The sequence below is a fragment of the Bombus affinis genome, chromosome 4 (genome assembly GCF_024516045.1).
Source record: "Bombus affinis isolate iyBomAffi1 chromosome 4, iyBomAffi1.2, whole genome shotgun sequence".
NCBI lineage: Eukaryota > Metazoa > Arthropoda > Insecta > Hymenoptera > Apidae > Bombus > Bombus affinis.
This window is the reverse complement of record NC_066347.1, coordinates 13,527,164-13,543,885: the sequence shown is the minus strand read 5'-3', so window position 1 is coordinate 13,543,885 and position 16,722 is coordinate 13,527,164. Positions and strand designations below refer to the sequence as shown.

At 40.4% G+C, this 16,722-nt stretch overlaps 1 long non-coding RNA gene across 1 annotated transcript in view; it reads right to left on the bottom strand.

The window, feature by feature from the left end:
- Positions 1 to 13,252, bottom strand: part of LOC126915169 (uncharacterized) — a 29,776-nt gene extending 16,524 nt beyond the window's left edge. The window contains exon 1 of the long non-coding RNA XR_007710042.1: positions 13,077 to 13,252. This is a non-coding gene — a long non-coding RNA (uncharacterized LOC126915169). The remainder of the gene's footprint in view (positions 1 to 13,076) is intronic.
- Between the last annotated feature and the right edge of the window lie 3,470 nt (positions 13,253 to 16,722).

Sequence of the window (16,722 nt, the reverse complement as noted above, 5' to 3'; positions counted from 1 at the left end):
GTAAAACATGGGAAAAGCGAGTTTTCTCGTGTTGGATATTCGAGGAGGACTTCTATCCACGAGCAACCGTTAGTGGAGGGCGGACAGCACCCATCACTAGTTTTCCTCATAGACCTCAGCATCACCGGACATCACGATCGGAAGACCTTAAGATGCTACTAACTCATCGAATCCAAGAAACCTTAAAATGCGTGCAATTATTGGCTCTAAACGCTTCTCAATTTTTCTCGCAGCACTACACGCAGACACTCAAGTCTCGAAAGTTGTTGGAAATAAACAGTATATTTAAACTGCTAATTTAGTGTTACGATCATTCAAACCACTCCTATTATCTTAACCGAAATATGGAATCGACTTATTAGTGGCGTCGCGATACAGATGAACATGAACAAATAAAAAAATTATCAATTGTTCCATAAACATAGATCTGATTTAATATAAATAAATATTTTAAGCAATATGTATATAAATATTTTTATATTAAATGTTTCGTTATAATACTGCGACATAAACTTAATTTTACTGAAATATATGACAAGTTTACTAGTCGTTAAGTCTTCGTCCATTATAGCAGTACTTCATAATCATTGAACTTAGTGAATCACTCGTTACTTTTTTGCGAGGTACCGTATTGTTTTGTAAAAGTGACATGTCAGGAATATTGCATTTATTAAAGAAACAGTCTAATTATAATTAACTTTGCTGGAATGGTTATAGTATTTATAGAATTATCAATTAAGTACGTAATTTCTTAGTTCCAATAAATTTGCTAATCTCTGTTTTCACTATTTTTCTTGTAATTTTCTATGACGAAAGGTTTGAAACATAAGTAAACGTCAAGTGTTTCCACAGGTTGCGTTTAAAAGCGAAATTATCTTTGAATTAAAAAAACTTCAATCACTCGTTTTTATGTAGCAATATGATGTTATGATTTCGATATTCCTAGTTAGATTTTAATTTTGTTCGATAATAATGTGTATTTGTTTATAAATTTATTGTAATATTAAAACAATTGTACGCGTCATATTTCTTATTTCCTTTAAATGTTGTGTCTTTAATTCCATTTCCCGACAGTTGTGACTCGCGTAGTTCGCGAATAATGACGTATTCCTTTGGCGGCTCGCGTTACGGCTCGTGCGGACCGCAAGACCTGACAATGTATATTTTAATAAGTAAATTCTGTTCTATCATGCTTCGATACAAAATCGTTTGCTTCCTCCAAAAACGATGTTCCCTTTACAAAAGCAGCTATATCACCTGATATTCTTCAGGCGTCTTTGCTGACGGGTTATACCCGTACACCATTCGCATACATATTATTTATAGCGTGCAACTTTCACTGATAACGAGAACAACATTCCAGAAGCTGCGTCTTCTGAATATTTAGAAGGTATTCGAGTTTCAGTCGTAGCAGTCGCGTATACAGGCAGTTACACGTACGGACCTTCCTGCGAACGAGCGTGAAAACGCATTGGTTTCCTGTTCTTTTTCCTCGTCATCGCAACCTTGCCCCTAACTTGCACGATTTTAAAGATTCCTTCTGACACGAACCTCGTTGCGCGCATTACGAATAATTGTTACCACGATAACAGTGACCTGTTCCTCTGCTAAAATATACGGCGGACTTCGCGATGAGAAAAGAAACTAAATCGTAATAGGATATCGTCCAGCAAAATATAGTAAGTATTTTCTTTGCTTTATCTTTCTTCTTGAATCATTGTTTAATAGTTGTTTGCTGATATGTGTTCAACGGAGTAATTTTTAGTCTGATTGTCTGTCCTTGCATGGAATATAGCGGTAAGTTGTTATTCTTTGACGTTGTGAACCGCGTTTTTTGAATTGGTGTGTGGAAATTTTAGACACACGAAATTAGCTAATTCTGGTCGGGGAGAAATCAAAACAAAGCAATGTGACGTTTCCTAAAAAATCTTACGTCATGCTATGCAGCGCTTGAACTACTAAAAATAGGTTAAATATATTTTTATTTTCAATATGATAGAATTACCAGGATTATAAAAATCAGAATTATAGTGAGGTGGCATTTGTCCGTGATAGTTGTTGTGTTACTGGCTATAGATGCTGGCTATTATTCTTCTATTTTTGACGCGTGGAAGAAAAATCGGACTCCAGTCACTGGAATTCGAAGAACCCGGGTTTCGAACGTTCGTAACCTAAGGCGCTAACCACTGCGCTGCCGTCGTCCGACTACAGTCAGTGTCGAGTGGCGGCATTTGATTTGTCGAGTGCCGCCACAATAGAAGTCGGAATTATAGAAATCAGAATTCTAGAAATCAGGATTACTAATGATCTCTATTTTGTATGATAAGTATATTGATAGGTGGATTTATTTACTGTGGTTAAACAGGAAACGACGGCTATTTAATTTGAATTTAATGCAGTAATGTGATATAACTAAGACAACTAAATTGATAACTCACAACTCATAACTATCAATTAACGAGTCATAACAACTCGCCAGCTCCTAATTAACAAACTCGCTAGCAACTCTCCCTCAACTACCACTCGCAACTAATAAACTCCTGGCAACCAGACTCTCGATTAACAACTGACGATTAATGGAATTTCTCATTCAATTATCCCTTTGTCATCTTTTCATACGTCCACCACGCACGTGTTCCGTAACTGTTCGTGATCATGGTCTCGTAGGCCTTTTTCCGTGTAACTATTTGACCGAATGACCTGAAGCATATTGATGGGCCCCATGGCCCATGGAAGTTTACGGCCCCTTTCAGCCTGTCCGTACTTAGGCTTTCTCGTAACATTGTAAATATTTCGTCCTGACTTTTTTGGATGATCTCTCCACGACGCTAGAATATTCATAGTAATTATGCTGTTATATACCGAATAACTTTTTCATCTGTATTTTTACGTGCACACATATTTTACAAATACAGGTTACAAACGTAATTTTAAGAGAATGGATCATAAACTTAGGCACATGGCGTTTATCGATTAAGCGTAGATGACACCATACATACAACCAAAAACTTCCTGCCAATATATGTCGTTAAGCTATCTATATGTAATACCATCTGAAGCAAGAAAAAGTGAAATAAACGACGATCTCTGAACATTGATGCGCTTATTCCTGCCTGGATTTAATATCAAGGTAACGAAACGATTTGTACGCGTGTACAGAATTAATTTCTACATTTTTCTCATATTCGTCCACAAACTAGTTCAGTTTTACTATTGCAATGAATTGCACTTTGCGTTTCAGTTTGTTCGCTGTACACCGTCAGTCCATTATAGTAAAGTGCAATGCTCCAGCACGTACGCCTTAACCCGGTTTCGGTGTAATCAGTGTCATCGACGTGACAAGTAGGCCATCGTGAGTCCGAGTTCCGTTCAGTACCGTCCGTTATCATCAGTCTCCCTAAATATTGTCTCCTCTGAGATATGTACCTACAGTTACTCGAATTTGCTCTTTCCCGATTTTTCGTTGCATCAACGTCAGTGAGTGCTGTTGTTGCAAAAGATAAAACGCGACATCGCGAATTCAAGTGGATGTCAGTTATTCCGAACTTTCAGGTGGGCAAATTATCGGAGATATTTAAAAGTGTTGTTGTTATCAAATACAGGAACACATGGTTGAGTGTGGAATAGAAGTATATCTGAGTATAAATGTTGGAATAGTTTAAGTACAGTGTATGCTACTTCAGTGCATTCTGGTAGCGTTATATTACAACATAACTCTGAAGCTATAGGCCTATAGGCATTTATATAGTTACGTAAACTGGCCTGTCTATATCCCGCTACACTAACCTGACCACAATCTGTGCATAGCCATGTCCCTAAAAAGGCTATAAGATTGAAAGACACTTCCTATTGATTTAATGCTTGATAATTTTTAATGACTACAAAGGCCGGGAAAACTACACAATAGTGCTGATGTAGAGTTTTCCTAGAAGTAAAGCTTACTTCAACAAAATGTAAAGCGTCCTTGTATGCTGTAGACTTTAATGTATCGTAGTATCCTGAAAAAAACCGTTGAGAAAATTCTCATGAACTACAGATAGTGAAGAAATGAAAGGCCCCTAACGGATCTGGTAGGACGGGACATTTCAATGGGCTAAGCGGGCCAACATCATGCCCGTGTCCCTTTAGGAGAATAGCCAATCAAAAAAGGTGCCCCTTACCATCTTGGGTCACCAACAGCTGCAAGATACATATGCCTGGTAGGGGAACCGGTAACTGTGGTATAAAAGGACGTTTTTGTGGAGAGAATAGTCAGTTACTAGTAAGTTTCGACTAGTTGCACTCAGAAATTAGTCTTTACACATTAGTTGTGGAATACTTGTTAGTGTTGAGTTGTTACTCAGCAGTTGACTAGTTGTACAAATTTAGTTGTTTTAGTTGTATTACATTACTACATCAGGAAATATCCCTAGTTAAATAATCATCGTTTCAATTATTTAAATATATCAAATAAATAGAGATCATTATAATTGCGGGAGCTCGAGTGGAGATTAAAGAAAAAAGAAATCGAAATCTTTAACAGAATTATTCGTGTAGTAACTGTGAAAATGAGTTGAAGTCGAATTGAATCATTATCCACGATAGGCGAAGGGTCAAACGCGGATAATACCATCACTGATATCGATGAAAGAGACATTGTTTACGATAAGCTGACGCGAATCGAAACAATGAAAGCTGTCGAGTTGCAAGATGACCTCAAAAAACGAAAATTAAATAGAATTGGTAAGAAGGGAGAGCTGCAAGAGCGTCTAAGAGCTTTCATCGCTTTGGCGTTTGAGCATGGCGAGTACGAAGAAGAGAAAGAAGAAGATGTCGAGGATCGCGACGGTTCAAAACGCGCGTTCAAATCTACATCAGGAAAGCGCACACGTCTTTAACATTCAGGGACGCCCTGTAAGAGACCATGAAGGAAAACGCGGAGACGAAAAGCAAGCGGGTCGAAGAAAAATTCCAGAGGACGGGACGCGATGGAGCTTTCTGTGCCGAAACAAAAATCTCCTAAGTGCCAGCTGCCTAATGAAAAGTAAAGTTGCCAGATTTTTCAAATGCCAGGAGTACATCGCATCGTAATGTAACAATGTGAGTAAATCCCCTAATGATACGTGTAGTGTGTCGCAGTCGATACGGACAAAGCGTTGTACTAACGTTAAGATCGAAGATTGCAATTTAATCGCGTTGGTAGTCACCGGTAGCGATCCGTGCGAGCGGATCAGTACGTGAACATTGGAGCGCCCAAATTAGATGAAGTCGAAGTTGATAATCGGATTAAAAGATAGAGAGAGAACGGAATAACAACTCAGTCTCAGTTTGACCTTGCATGCTCGATCGTGGTCGGAAAAAGGAAACGGATCTCTTCATGTTTCTGTTGGAGAAAGCAGAAAAGAATGTACGACAGTTATAGTTTCCACGAGTCTTTCTTGTTTCGATGATACCGTCGTCATAAACAAAAATTAATTAGACGAATCAGTTGTTCAGGATTTTGAGTGGGCTTCGGTTACGACACAGATAACACATCAGTCTTTTTGGGGAAGTTGGAAATTCCTACCTCCCAAGTTATAAATCTTACAGTGCGTCAAGAGGGTGCCTGCCACCCGGAGTACTCGACGTTAAACGCTCTAAAGCTAAACATAAACACCAGATGAGATACATCCACGACGATAAGATAGTTACCGGAAAGGAAGGAAATATGGACAGAAAAACACCCCCTGGACTGAGAGCTGGAATATAAGGACCAGGCGTTTCAAGAGACGAGTATTCAGTCTTCATCACACAGTCAGCAAGAGAAACTCAGCGTGCAGCAGCCTTAGTAGAAACGCCTAACGTACTCCTGCGTTTATACCAAACGGTGCAAATAAACCAAGTGACCACATTACTCTACATTTTTAATCTTCCGCCACCTTAAGCGTTAATGGCGCTCAAGGTTCGCGATATCCACCGATCAGTTGCAACCTGACTGATCGCCACATCGCAACATATAATTGGCAATCGCAACATCGGTTACAACGGACATAACTGCTATAGCTTCAGGTGGAGACAACACGGACGGTTGCAAAGTGGATTTCGTAAAATTCACGGTGTATCCTGTGAACTGTACGACCGAAGAAACAAAATCCAGCACGTGTACGTCGGAAAAATGCGACTGTAAAACGTCGAGAGGTTCCTTAATATCTCTTTGTTCGGAAATTTCGAAGATGACGTCCACGCCCATACCCGTAAGCAACGAAGTCCACCAGTCACGAAAATCTACGCCACGCTTATCAACAGCCTGCAGTATGCTAATCCACAGAGATCATGATCGAATGTGGAACCGGAAAATTCCGAGATTGTCCATTATTGAAGCAAAATGAAGAAATCCGAGAAACTTGGCGCCTCCATAAAAAGGAAAGAAGCTGTTGGATCTTTCTACGTCTTTTCGAAGATGGGCGTAAATGGAGTAGCAGCCAAATCGAAATAGTTTCGAATCGGTGACGGGATCGTAGACTGCGTGGTATGTCGATTGTCGAAGCTAGGCACGTATTAAAAACATGTTCGGGAACCATAGAATTACAAATAGCCAATGAACCCACTTTAGCTTTTGGTAATGAGTTAGGTGAGACGTCGAGCGATATTCTTGTACGCACTCGAAACGATTTCAAGATGTCAACGCTGAAACAGGGGAAAACGAATCAGCCAATACCCTATTTCGGTTAAGATAATAGGGGTGGTTCGAATGATATTAACACTGAGTTAACAATTTAAATACAACTCTTTGTTTCCAATAACTTTTAAAAACTGGAAAGTGCGTTTTGACCGAATAGTTGTTAACAAGTGAAGTTCGGAGATCGTGAGGTCGAGGAGCAAAACTACTGATGGGGTGTGCCTGGAATACGAGACATGCGGATTCGTTTATTGCAATCTTCGATAAGGAAGTGAGGACAACGGTCATTGCTGCTGGTTGGAAAACTGGTGGATAAGGATGGGGCGGACACTTATCCCGTCTTTCACGGTGACGAGCAATAAGGAGAGTCTCCACGTTAAGGATGTGTTGTATAAATTAAGGGCTTCCACAGTAAGTAAAAATCTAAATCTAGGACGGCAATAGACTTGGTCGCAGTAAAGAGGAATTTAGACACGGCAATTAACGGTTCTTTTGGATTAATGCGGGTCCGAACAAGTATATTTAAACTGATGACATTTGTTGATATATTTGGTGATATATGTTGGGATCATAGGACGTAACAATAGTATATATACGAAAATTTTAGGTATATTCATTTCTTGATTTTTATTACATATACTTATATATCAGTTATATCAATGTCCATTATATGATTGTTTGCCTTTCTTCCTTCTTTCATTAAGTGCTTTCATCTTTTGAATTCATTCTCAAATTTAATTTTCCGGTCCTTTGAAAAAACAGAAGGTGCTTTCCTCTCGTTAATATATGTATATGTATTGTCTGTTGTAATAGAAAAGAGAAACCATGAATAAGAGAGCTGAAGTATTTAACGTGTATAATAGGATTTACTTTCCTGAAGATGTGAAGCATATGGATATTAATTTCTTTGTCTCGATGCAAGAAACAACTTTCCATAATATGTTTAATTGAATTTGTTTTCTCTTTCATTTGATAGTTGTTGATAGACTGTGAATGTTTATAGGTTTATGAGAAATTTAAAAGTACAATGTCCTTCAGAATACATATAGTGATAGCGATATACAAAATACATACATATGCGTATACGATTATACATAAATACGATTATTATTTGTGGAGGATCGCGTTATTTCGTAGCTGTTCAGCATGTGAAGCAGACAGTTCGTTTCGATCTCATTCCCGATTTTGATTCTCGGCCGCCCAGCTGACCATCGCATGATTAACGCAATGAAACGAAAATGCTAGAACGGAGCAGCCTACGTTCTGTGTTCGATCGAGTGTCACGCTACTTCCGCAGACAATGTTTCCCAGGAGTGAAATTCGTTTGCATCGTCGGATACGTTCGGTCTTTGAACCGAGGAAGATTGTTCACGTGAACGATGCTTGTCCTTCCATGTGGATTCCGAATGAATTCTGGCAATAGATATATTTTAACGTATTGCGGAAATTACTCTTTTCTTATCATTTTTTCTGAGATTATTAAGGAATATTTGCCTAACTAACATACGTGCATTTAAGTGCAACGAACAGAATTAGTAACAAAAATGAAAGCAATAAATATGAAAAATACAGTGGAATTTTATATAGATTGCTTGTTCGTAGTTTCTTTCAGAGAATTCTTTTTCACTGGAGGAATAATTACATACATGCTATCTAGTTCCTTATAAATACGTTTATTAGATTCACGAAATATTTGGCAACTATGATAAATAGTCAGACTAAGAGGAAGCATAAGTGCAAATCTTGGTTTGGTCGATTTATACTTCGTACGAATGTACTTTAAGATTTTTCGATGATCATTCAAGGTCTGTTGTTATGTTTGTGTATCGAACACATCGCGGAACATAGTGAATATTATGTTTTTTGGAGAAAGGGTCGTGCGTATCTATTTCTTATGAAACACTTTGTTATGTATCATAACAGCTATATTTACTCACTAGTTCAGATTCTTCGTTCGTTACGTAATTCTCGAATCAAGTTACAATAACAAATTCGACATTAATAGTAAAATAACACGAGCTTATATATCTCTGAAACAAGATACTCGTTGAAAAATTGACTCAAACTTCCTTCGTTAAAACCCGAAACGTCCGATTCTATATCTTACCGTTTATCTATATTACCAATAGGCATCTAGTATTCACAAACAGCAACAAACGCGTAGTAGGTCTTACCTAAAGCGGCTAAACAGACATGCAAAGTATCATTTCAATAAATTTCCATTGAAAGTCTATCAATCTTACAATATCATGCCATTAAAGTAAGTACATACACAGAGTGTACATTAGGGGTATCGATAACATACGTCATTCAAGGCAGGAATGAGGAAGCAGGAAGTTCGAGTTACTGATGGTTAGGAAGATGTTGAAAACACGGAACACTTCCTTTACAGATCGAATTTAATTGTAAGAATTAATTTCAATTTTTCATTCCGTCTAAAAAATGTGTAATTAAATTGAAGCAGTAAATTCGATATACATGTCATCGTCACAATAGCTACCACATTGTCAATTCACTAATTATTTCTTATAAATGTGTACACCGATAAAAATGGTAAAAGATATAGAATTCGGTTCAAATTTTCATAACAATAACTAAATGGATTTTGATGAATACTTTCATAAATTGCAATAAAATTCATTCCAGACATTAAAATAATTTACAACTTATTGCGTTAAAAAATCTGATGAGGAGTTTTAGTCAAAATTGTCTCGGCTACAGAAACAAATCACGCACCTATCTACCTATATCGATCAATGCACATTGACATGACACAGCTTTATGAATATGCCAATCGTCGGTTACGCGCTTCACCGTTGTATCCTCCACTTCCCATCTGTGTTCGATGCAGCGCACGACGCTGTTATTGACACCAATTTTGCTATCGACGATAATCAGGTCATTGTCTTTATCGCCGTGGAATATCGATGTAACCGCATGTTGCATGTGGTTTATCTACTCTGCTACCAAGAAAGCCGCCACAGTCAGGTGACGAAGCTGGATTCGTGGCAAAACGTGTTCGCGGGCAAATTGAATGAAGCGGGGTTACACCTGCGTCAATCGCTTTTCCGCGTCCAAAGCCGCAGTTTCGATTCATCGAGTCAAGTTTCTAAGATTGTGTGAAAGTAACCATTACAATTATTGTAAACAATTTAACAAGACCATAGATGAGAGCTCGATCAATTTAGTTTACATTAGTATTACTCTAAAATCTCTTACAAAAATTTTGTAAGAAAATTTGTCAAGACTGAATGCTGCAATTTTGAAATTTTTACAATACGAACATTGTACGAAAATGCATTTCTGTATATTCTTGATTGATTCTTCTACTTTCTGGGTGCCCATTACTCCTATGCAATTAAGGTAAATTTTTAATAACGGTTTAACGTGTCGCAGTTTTGGACGCTATAAAAAGATTCTTCCTTCTAGTTTTCGTCATTATGCAATAGCTGTATCAATAAGTACATATATATTATTAATTTTTCTCCTTTCCATTATACCATGCTTTTGTTCAACTATGCTCTTTCGAATCACTTACGACCTAATTTTATTTTTCTATCGCTAAGTTAAATTTTAATAAAAAAGAAAGAAATATGATAGGAACTACGGCAAAATTAGAGCCTACGGGGAGCCCGGGCTACCGTTCCTGCGTCGGGAGAATGACAGTACAGGGCCTTGGCACATCGTATACAACTATTCCACCCAGAAGGTAGTGCTGGTACTCTAGTCGCAGTGATCCTTCATTTCCACCTCCTTCTTCTGGGATTCCTGGAAGGATACCGATCCCACATCAGCGTTATTTATCGGGCATCAATGTCCTGCTTTGCATATATGATGTTATTGTTCGCATTACACGTTCTCCACGTATATATACTGTTTTATCGTGTAATTTTAACTAACATGTAATAGTTCTGTCTAGAAGCGTTTCTGTTCCTATTCTAACTAACTGTACATATGCTTGTCCCATATTTCACAATTTTTTCTTGTTACGGAGTACATCCCCCACAATTTTGGTCACAGACCTGTGGTTTTTTTGATCGGAGTTAGGTTTTACCCTCAAGTCGAGGATGAAGCACAACTGCAAAAGTCGTGTAAACTAGGGAAATTACGACTAAGATATGAAAACGCGTATGTTGGATTTGTAGTCATTTACATTATCCACAGCTCAATTGTAGTCATATGATCTTTCTATCCACGATACGTACTTAAATGTTAGAAGTGCCGACCCCACAACACTTGGAATTTTACTAAAATGGTAAAAATCCTGTTGTCCGTTGAAACTGTTAAGGTTATCTGAATAGAATAGAACACATGGGTGGATGTGTTCTAGAAATATATTTAAGTAAGTATAAGTATAATTAAATGTACCCTTGTCCCTCATTTAGATAGCCTAATAAATATCCTTTTCTCGCCTTTTTATCAAGTTCTCTTAATGACATTCACTGCGGTGTACATGGCTTCGGCCCATAAAAACAACGGTAGATATACTTTGGAATACAGCATCGACTGGCCCGGCTCTACTACCATTCCATTCTCCCTCTTTGAGACGCCATTTTGTTCAAGAGTGTATGGGACGTTAATTGTATCCTTAATCCCCTTGGATCTTAGAAATCTATCAACTTTTTTATTTTTAAATTCTTCTCCCCTATCACTACGAATTTCTTTGATTTTACAATTGAATTGATTTCCAATTTCCAGGCAAAAGGCTTTTAGTTTTTCAATTACTTCTGACTTGTGTTGTAAGAAGTAAATCTTTGTGAATTGTGAAAAGTTACCATTAAACGTAAGAATATGAGGTTTCTTGCCTATTCTCCCGACTTGCATATATCCGCATACATTCGTGTATATAATTATCTGATAATTAACTACCTCGCGAAAGCTCGACCTATGATGTCTTCCATACGCGCAACCTCCACAGGAAGTGTTTCTGACGTCTACAACTTCCCGCAGGGAGGACTTGCTTATGTGAGTCTATGGGGGCTGGCAAACCCACGTTCCCGCAGCCAGGGGGGACCGTCGGGACAAGCGTTCCGCTTACGTGAGTCCCCTATGTACACCGCAGGGAAGGTCGCCGGGAGTATGAGGCCTTTAAGTACGGTTACACTCTCTCTACGTGGCCTTGGGTAGTAGCGCACCCACGATCCTGAAGCCAAGGGTGGGACAGCCGGGGTAAGTCCCGGTACCGGTCTATCGGCGTTGACCGATGCCCGTTGCCTTGAGGACCCCGCTTACGTGAGTCCCATCCGGAACTGTTGAGCTCGGTTAGCAGGTCGCCGACCGGCAGTGACGTGGCCGTACATCCACTCGATAGTCGCACCAATCACTAAAGATCGTACCACGGGGATCGAGTATAAGGTCCGGAGGGAGTTGCGACCCCTCAGCTCGGTTAATTTCAGTTGGACTCGTGGTGACAGTGGTTGATGGGCAAGTGCAGGCAAAACGCCCGATTTAAGGGGTGTTGGCTCCCCAGAATGGCCACCGGCGGATGAACAGCGTCCTGGAGAGACGGTACGGTTCGGAAAGCGCCCCGTTCGACCTGAGAGAAGTGACCCTGCATGCTTAACTAATCCAGGTAGCAAGGTACTGGGAACCTTGTGCGCTGGTTGGGCGTACCCCAACCCCTATGGCCCTAGGGTTACTCCGGTCCAATATGGCGTCTACGCTCAGGAATGAACCCGTTACTAAAAGACACACTAGATGTCGTCTACAACTTTTATATTCAAATTCTTTAAAAAACCCTAACATGTCTAACACTTTGATGACAAAGCCGCTCGTGCCATAACTGCAGTGTGTCCGCGTTTGACTCCGCTTTGAGGTGTAAGACTTGACGGGTGCCAAAGGCATATACAGCATATCAATTTGACATTGCGTTTATTAGTATTAGTAGCGGGTGTTGCACTCTAGCCTCGCATTCTCTGCCACGGGCTTTCTTCATTTCCCTTTTTATATGGTGCCGATGTTCGCGATAAAGAGTCTCTTTCAGAGTAGAGTAGTTCTTCCTTGCCGAAGGTTCTTTCGCTCTTCGGAAAGTCCCAGATTCTTTTTCATTATGACATCATGGTATCGGACATCGTTTCGCTGGCTGTGTGACCAGCACGTGCGCTTCAACCCTGGATATTTCTCTATGGCCCTGTGCCGCTATACCTTATAGTTTTCATCACTATGCTTTAACAAGTACATACATATTATTAATATCGCCTCTTTCCTTTGTACCATGCTTTTTGTTTAACCGTGCTCTTTCGAGTTACTTCAGACCTAATCTTATTTTCCTTTCGCCGACAAAGTTAAATGTTAGTAAAAAAAAAAAGGAATATTATTGGAACTATGGCAAAAATAGAGACTACGGCGAGCCCGTACTGCCGCTTCGATGGCTTAGGTAGGAAAGTACGGGCCCTTGGTGCATAGTATACGGCTATTCCACCCAGAGGACTGTGTTTACCGTTATTTACAGTAACCCGACACCAGAATTCCTTCTTCTGTGCTTTCTGGAGACCCGACCAACGCCAGCGTTATTTTGCGGACGTCTATGTTCCACTCTCCGGTTGTTAGTGTTGTTGTCCGAGGGAGGTGTTAGTTTTAAAATGGCCTAAATACTATTGTTAATAATGTTAGTATTCTTGTCAGTCTTATTACTATTCTATTTGGTGGCAGTTAGAGCCGCTTTCTAACTGCTATCACAGATGCTGCTTGTTGAGCGTCGAGTGGGGCACATCTTCTGCCCGACTTTGACCGCTGACGGCTTCATTGTTTTGGTTGGTGTTAGGCCTTCCCCTCCAGCCTCGGACGAAGCCCATCCGTTGGAATTCTGTAAACCAAGAAAATTACTATTAGGATTTGAACACGGGTATCTTGGATTTGTAGCCGTATACTATATCCATGTCGCCACCGTAGTCATATAATATTTCTATTCTAGAACTCATACTTGAGGTTACAAGTGTCGGGTCTACATTGCTTGGATACCCGTTGAAACATTAAAACTATAGTTGTCCGTTGAAAGCGTGATTCAGATTTAAAAATTGGGTTATTAAATTAAATTAAACCTTGTATCGTATCCAAACTTCCCTTTCCTATACAATTTTACTTTTTTTTATTAGAAAATCAAACAAAAAGCATGTCGTGCGATATTCGAGGATTGAAACGAGGTCCTAGAAACCTGCCCTTTCTAATCTTTCCTGCTTGTTAATAATATCACCAATATAGTTAAAATTTGATTTCACTAGATATCAAAATATCTACAAAAACACCTGAAAACATGAGTAAGTCGCACAATTTCCAAAAACTGAAACACGTGGTTGTAGAAATCTTTCCCTTTCCAAATTTTCCGGCTGGTTACCAGCACGGAATGGTGCAGGCATTCACAATGATGATTCAAATGATGTCTTCTACCTTGTGCATTTATCCGCGTCTCAAAATTATAGCAAAAGGGTCAAACAACACGTTTCCAAGGGTGCGTGGATAGTTTACTGCGTTGTTGCAGATGGTTTGAAAGAGCTCGTTAACTCGCTATCCCATCGCGATTTCCGTCTTTTTTATGCGCTACTGGATAATGTGAAGCTCCACAAGATGATGGCATCTCTACCCAGCAAACACCCTTCCTCTGTCTCTATTCTCTGTCGATACAAGTACAAGTCATAGAACCACCTCAAGGCATTACTTCATTGTTGGTCTTCTCTCTGGCTGTACGCCTCATCTTTTCATCTTCCTATTCGTGATCTACCTTGTCTTTCGATGTTCTTCTCCTAGTTATCTAGTTATCGTAATTCTCTGACATAGCTCTTGGAATCTCGGCAAATATCCTTCTTTAAGGACAACCACGTCTATAACATTGTTGGTTGTCTGTATTTTGCCTACGTAGTTTTTCAGTGGAGTCCTTTCGTTAATCTACCCGTGACAATTGAACAAGACATGCTCTACATCATCACCTTCCACATTACAATTCCAGCATCTTGAGTGTGTCTCTTTTCTAATACGATATTCATTGAATATACGAAGAAGCGATCGCGAAGAAGTTAACAACGTAAAGGCAACTAACTGCTGTGACGATGATACCGCGCAGGAAAACTAGTGATGGGTGTGTAGAAGACCACGGGACCCAACATCCTCCCCTCGTTGAGAAGCTGCGATCAAAATTATGAATGAATAGAATTAATTGAAGCTTTCATGCCATTTCTCCTCGCTTACTGGTTATCCGGAGCCGCGGGATTTGTCAGTGGTACGAGCCGTCTGACGCCTCGATCCAAGATGCTCGTTACCGTCAGCACAGCTGTCCGGATGATTGCATCCTTAATGGCTTAAGGGTCATTGCATTGATGGAACGTTATCTTCCCTGAGGATTACGATGGTGTCTTCACGGATGCCATCGGTTAGGTATTGCTGGTACCACCGGCACCACGAATGATGTTTGAGTTGATTGATGCTCTGCCAGCTAGATATCCGGCTTGGTGGAGTCTCCCTGAAATCTCGTCCCCGCAAACTCATTAGTGCGTCGCCAATTAGAAAGAGGCCGGGAGTGAAGACAGGCAGATCATAGGGATCTGAACATATTGGAGTCAGTTTGCAGGAGTTTAAAATGGCTTCGATCTCAATGATAGGGGTGTTGAGGTGTTCGGAGAATAATAGCTCCTTGCCAACGACGCGTGTGAGATGGCGTTTAAATGACTTTACCGCGGCTTCCCATAAGCCGCCAAAGTGTGGTAAATGAGAGGGATTAAAACGCCATTGTATCTGTATTTCAAAATGAGTGGTCTGTAGTATTCGTACTAGCTGATTGTGTGACGAGGTTCAGGTGTCTACGGTTATACGTGCCACTCTGATTTGTTTGTGTCACCACCGAATGTAACAAGCGACGATTCTCATTAGCTTAGACCAGGAAGAATACCTTTCAAGTAGACTATAGTTGAGGGGGTTCGTGATCAACCTTTTCCGATCAGGGACATCGACCAACGGTGTTGGGCTCCAGGTCGATCAATGTTCTTCGTTCTGTTGTAGCCACTCTGATCCGATTTTCCAAATGGTTGGGCGCAGGAATTCCTTGAACGTCTGACGTCGGAAGATAAGTTCCGCGGAGTTATCGGTGGTAGGTACATGACGCCAGTCGGCGATGTTGGCCTCTGTTTGTATCTCGGCCACGCGGTTAGCGTCAACGATTTTTAAAGTTTGAGGTAAGGACTTGATCCAGTGCAAGACGATGGTGGAATCAGTCCAATATACGATCCGAGAGACCTGCATCGTTAGGGCCTTCTGTATATCGAAGAATGAGGATGCAAGAAAAAGTGCTCAGCTGAACTCGAGCCGTGGAATGGTCAGAGATTTGAGCGGCGCTACCTGTCATCGCGCAGTGAGGAGTCGCAGCCAGACCTGGTTGCCAGGATTAGTGGTCCGGAGGTAGACACAGGCCCCATATGCCTTCTCCCTGGAGTCATAGAGGCCGTGCAGCTCAATCTCTGTTGCGGCTTCGATGACAGTCTTACGCGGGAATCTTACATTGTATAACAATGGCAGCTATATATGGTATCTGTTCCACTCAGTGTGTAAGTCTGCTGGAACGGACTCATCCCAATCAACCCTTAATGCCCAGACTCGTTGAAGGAGCATCTTGGCTTAAAAGATCACTCTGACGAGCAATCTCAGTGGATCGCTTAGTAACTCGTATTGGATCTGGCGTCGATCGATGTCAAATAGAGGATTGAATCGTCGGAGGATTCCATAAAAGTGATTTTAATCTTTTATAAAGAGATTCCAAGAGATTTTAATGTTTGAGATTCACGCAACTGTAGTTTTTGGTTTGTGTCTTGTTCGCATAGTCCTTGTTGCAGTTCCTGTTCCTTCGATGCCCACTTTTATATATTTAAAACGGTTAGTTGGAGAAGTTCGGTGAGTTTTGCTCTGAGCGACAGTGCTTCCACCTTCGTAGCAGCTCCGATGAGGGCGCCATCTACGTAAAAATCTCGCTGCAGAACCGACGAAGCTCGCGGGAATCGGTGTCCCTTGTTGTCGACCAATTGTTTGAAGCACCTGATAGTTGGCAACTCGAAAGTCACTGCTTTGAGTTGATATGTTTCGACCTCCCGGTTAGAGTTGCGCCA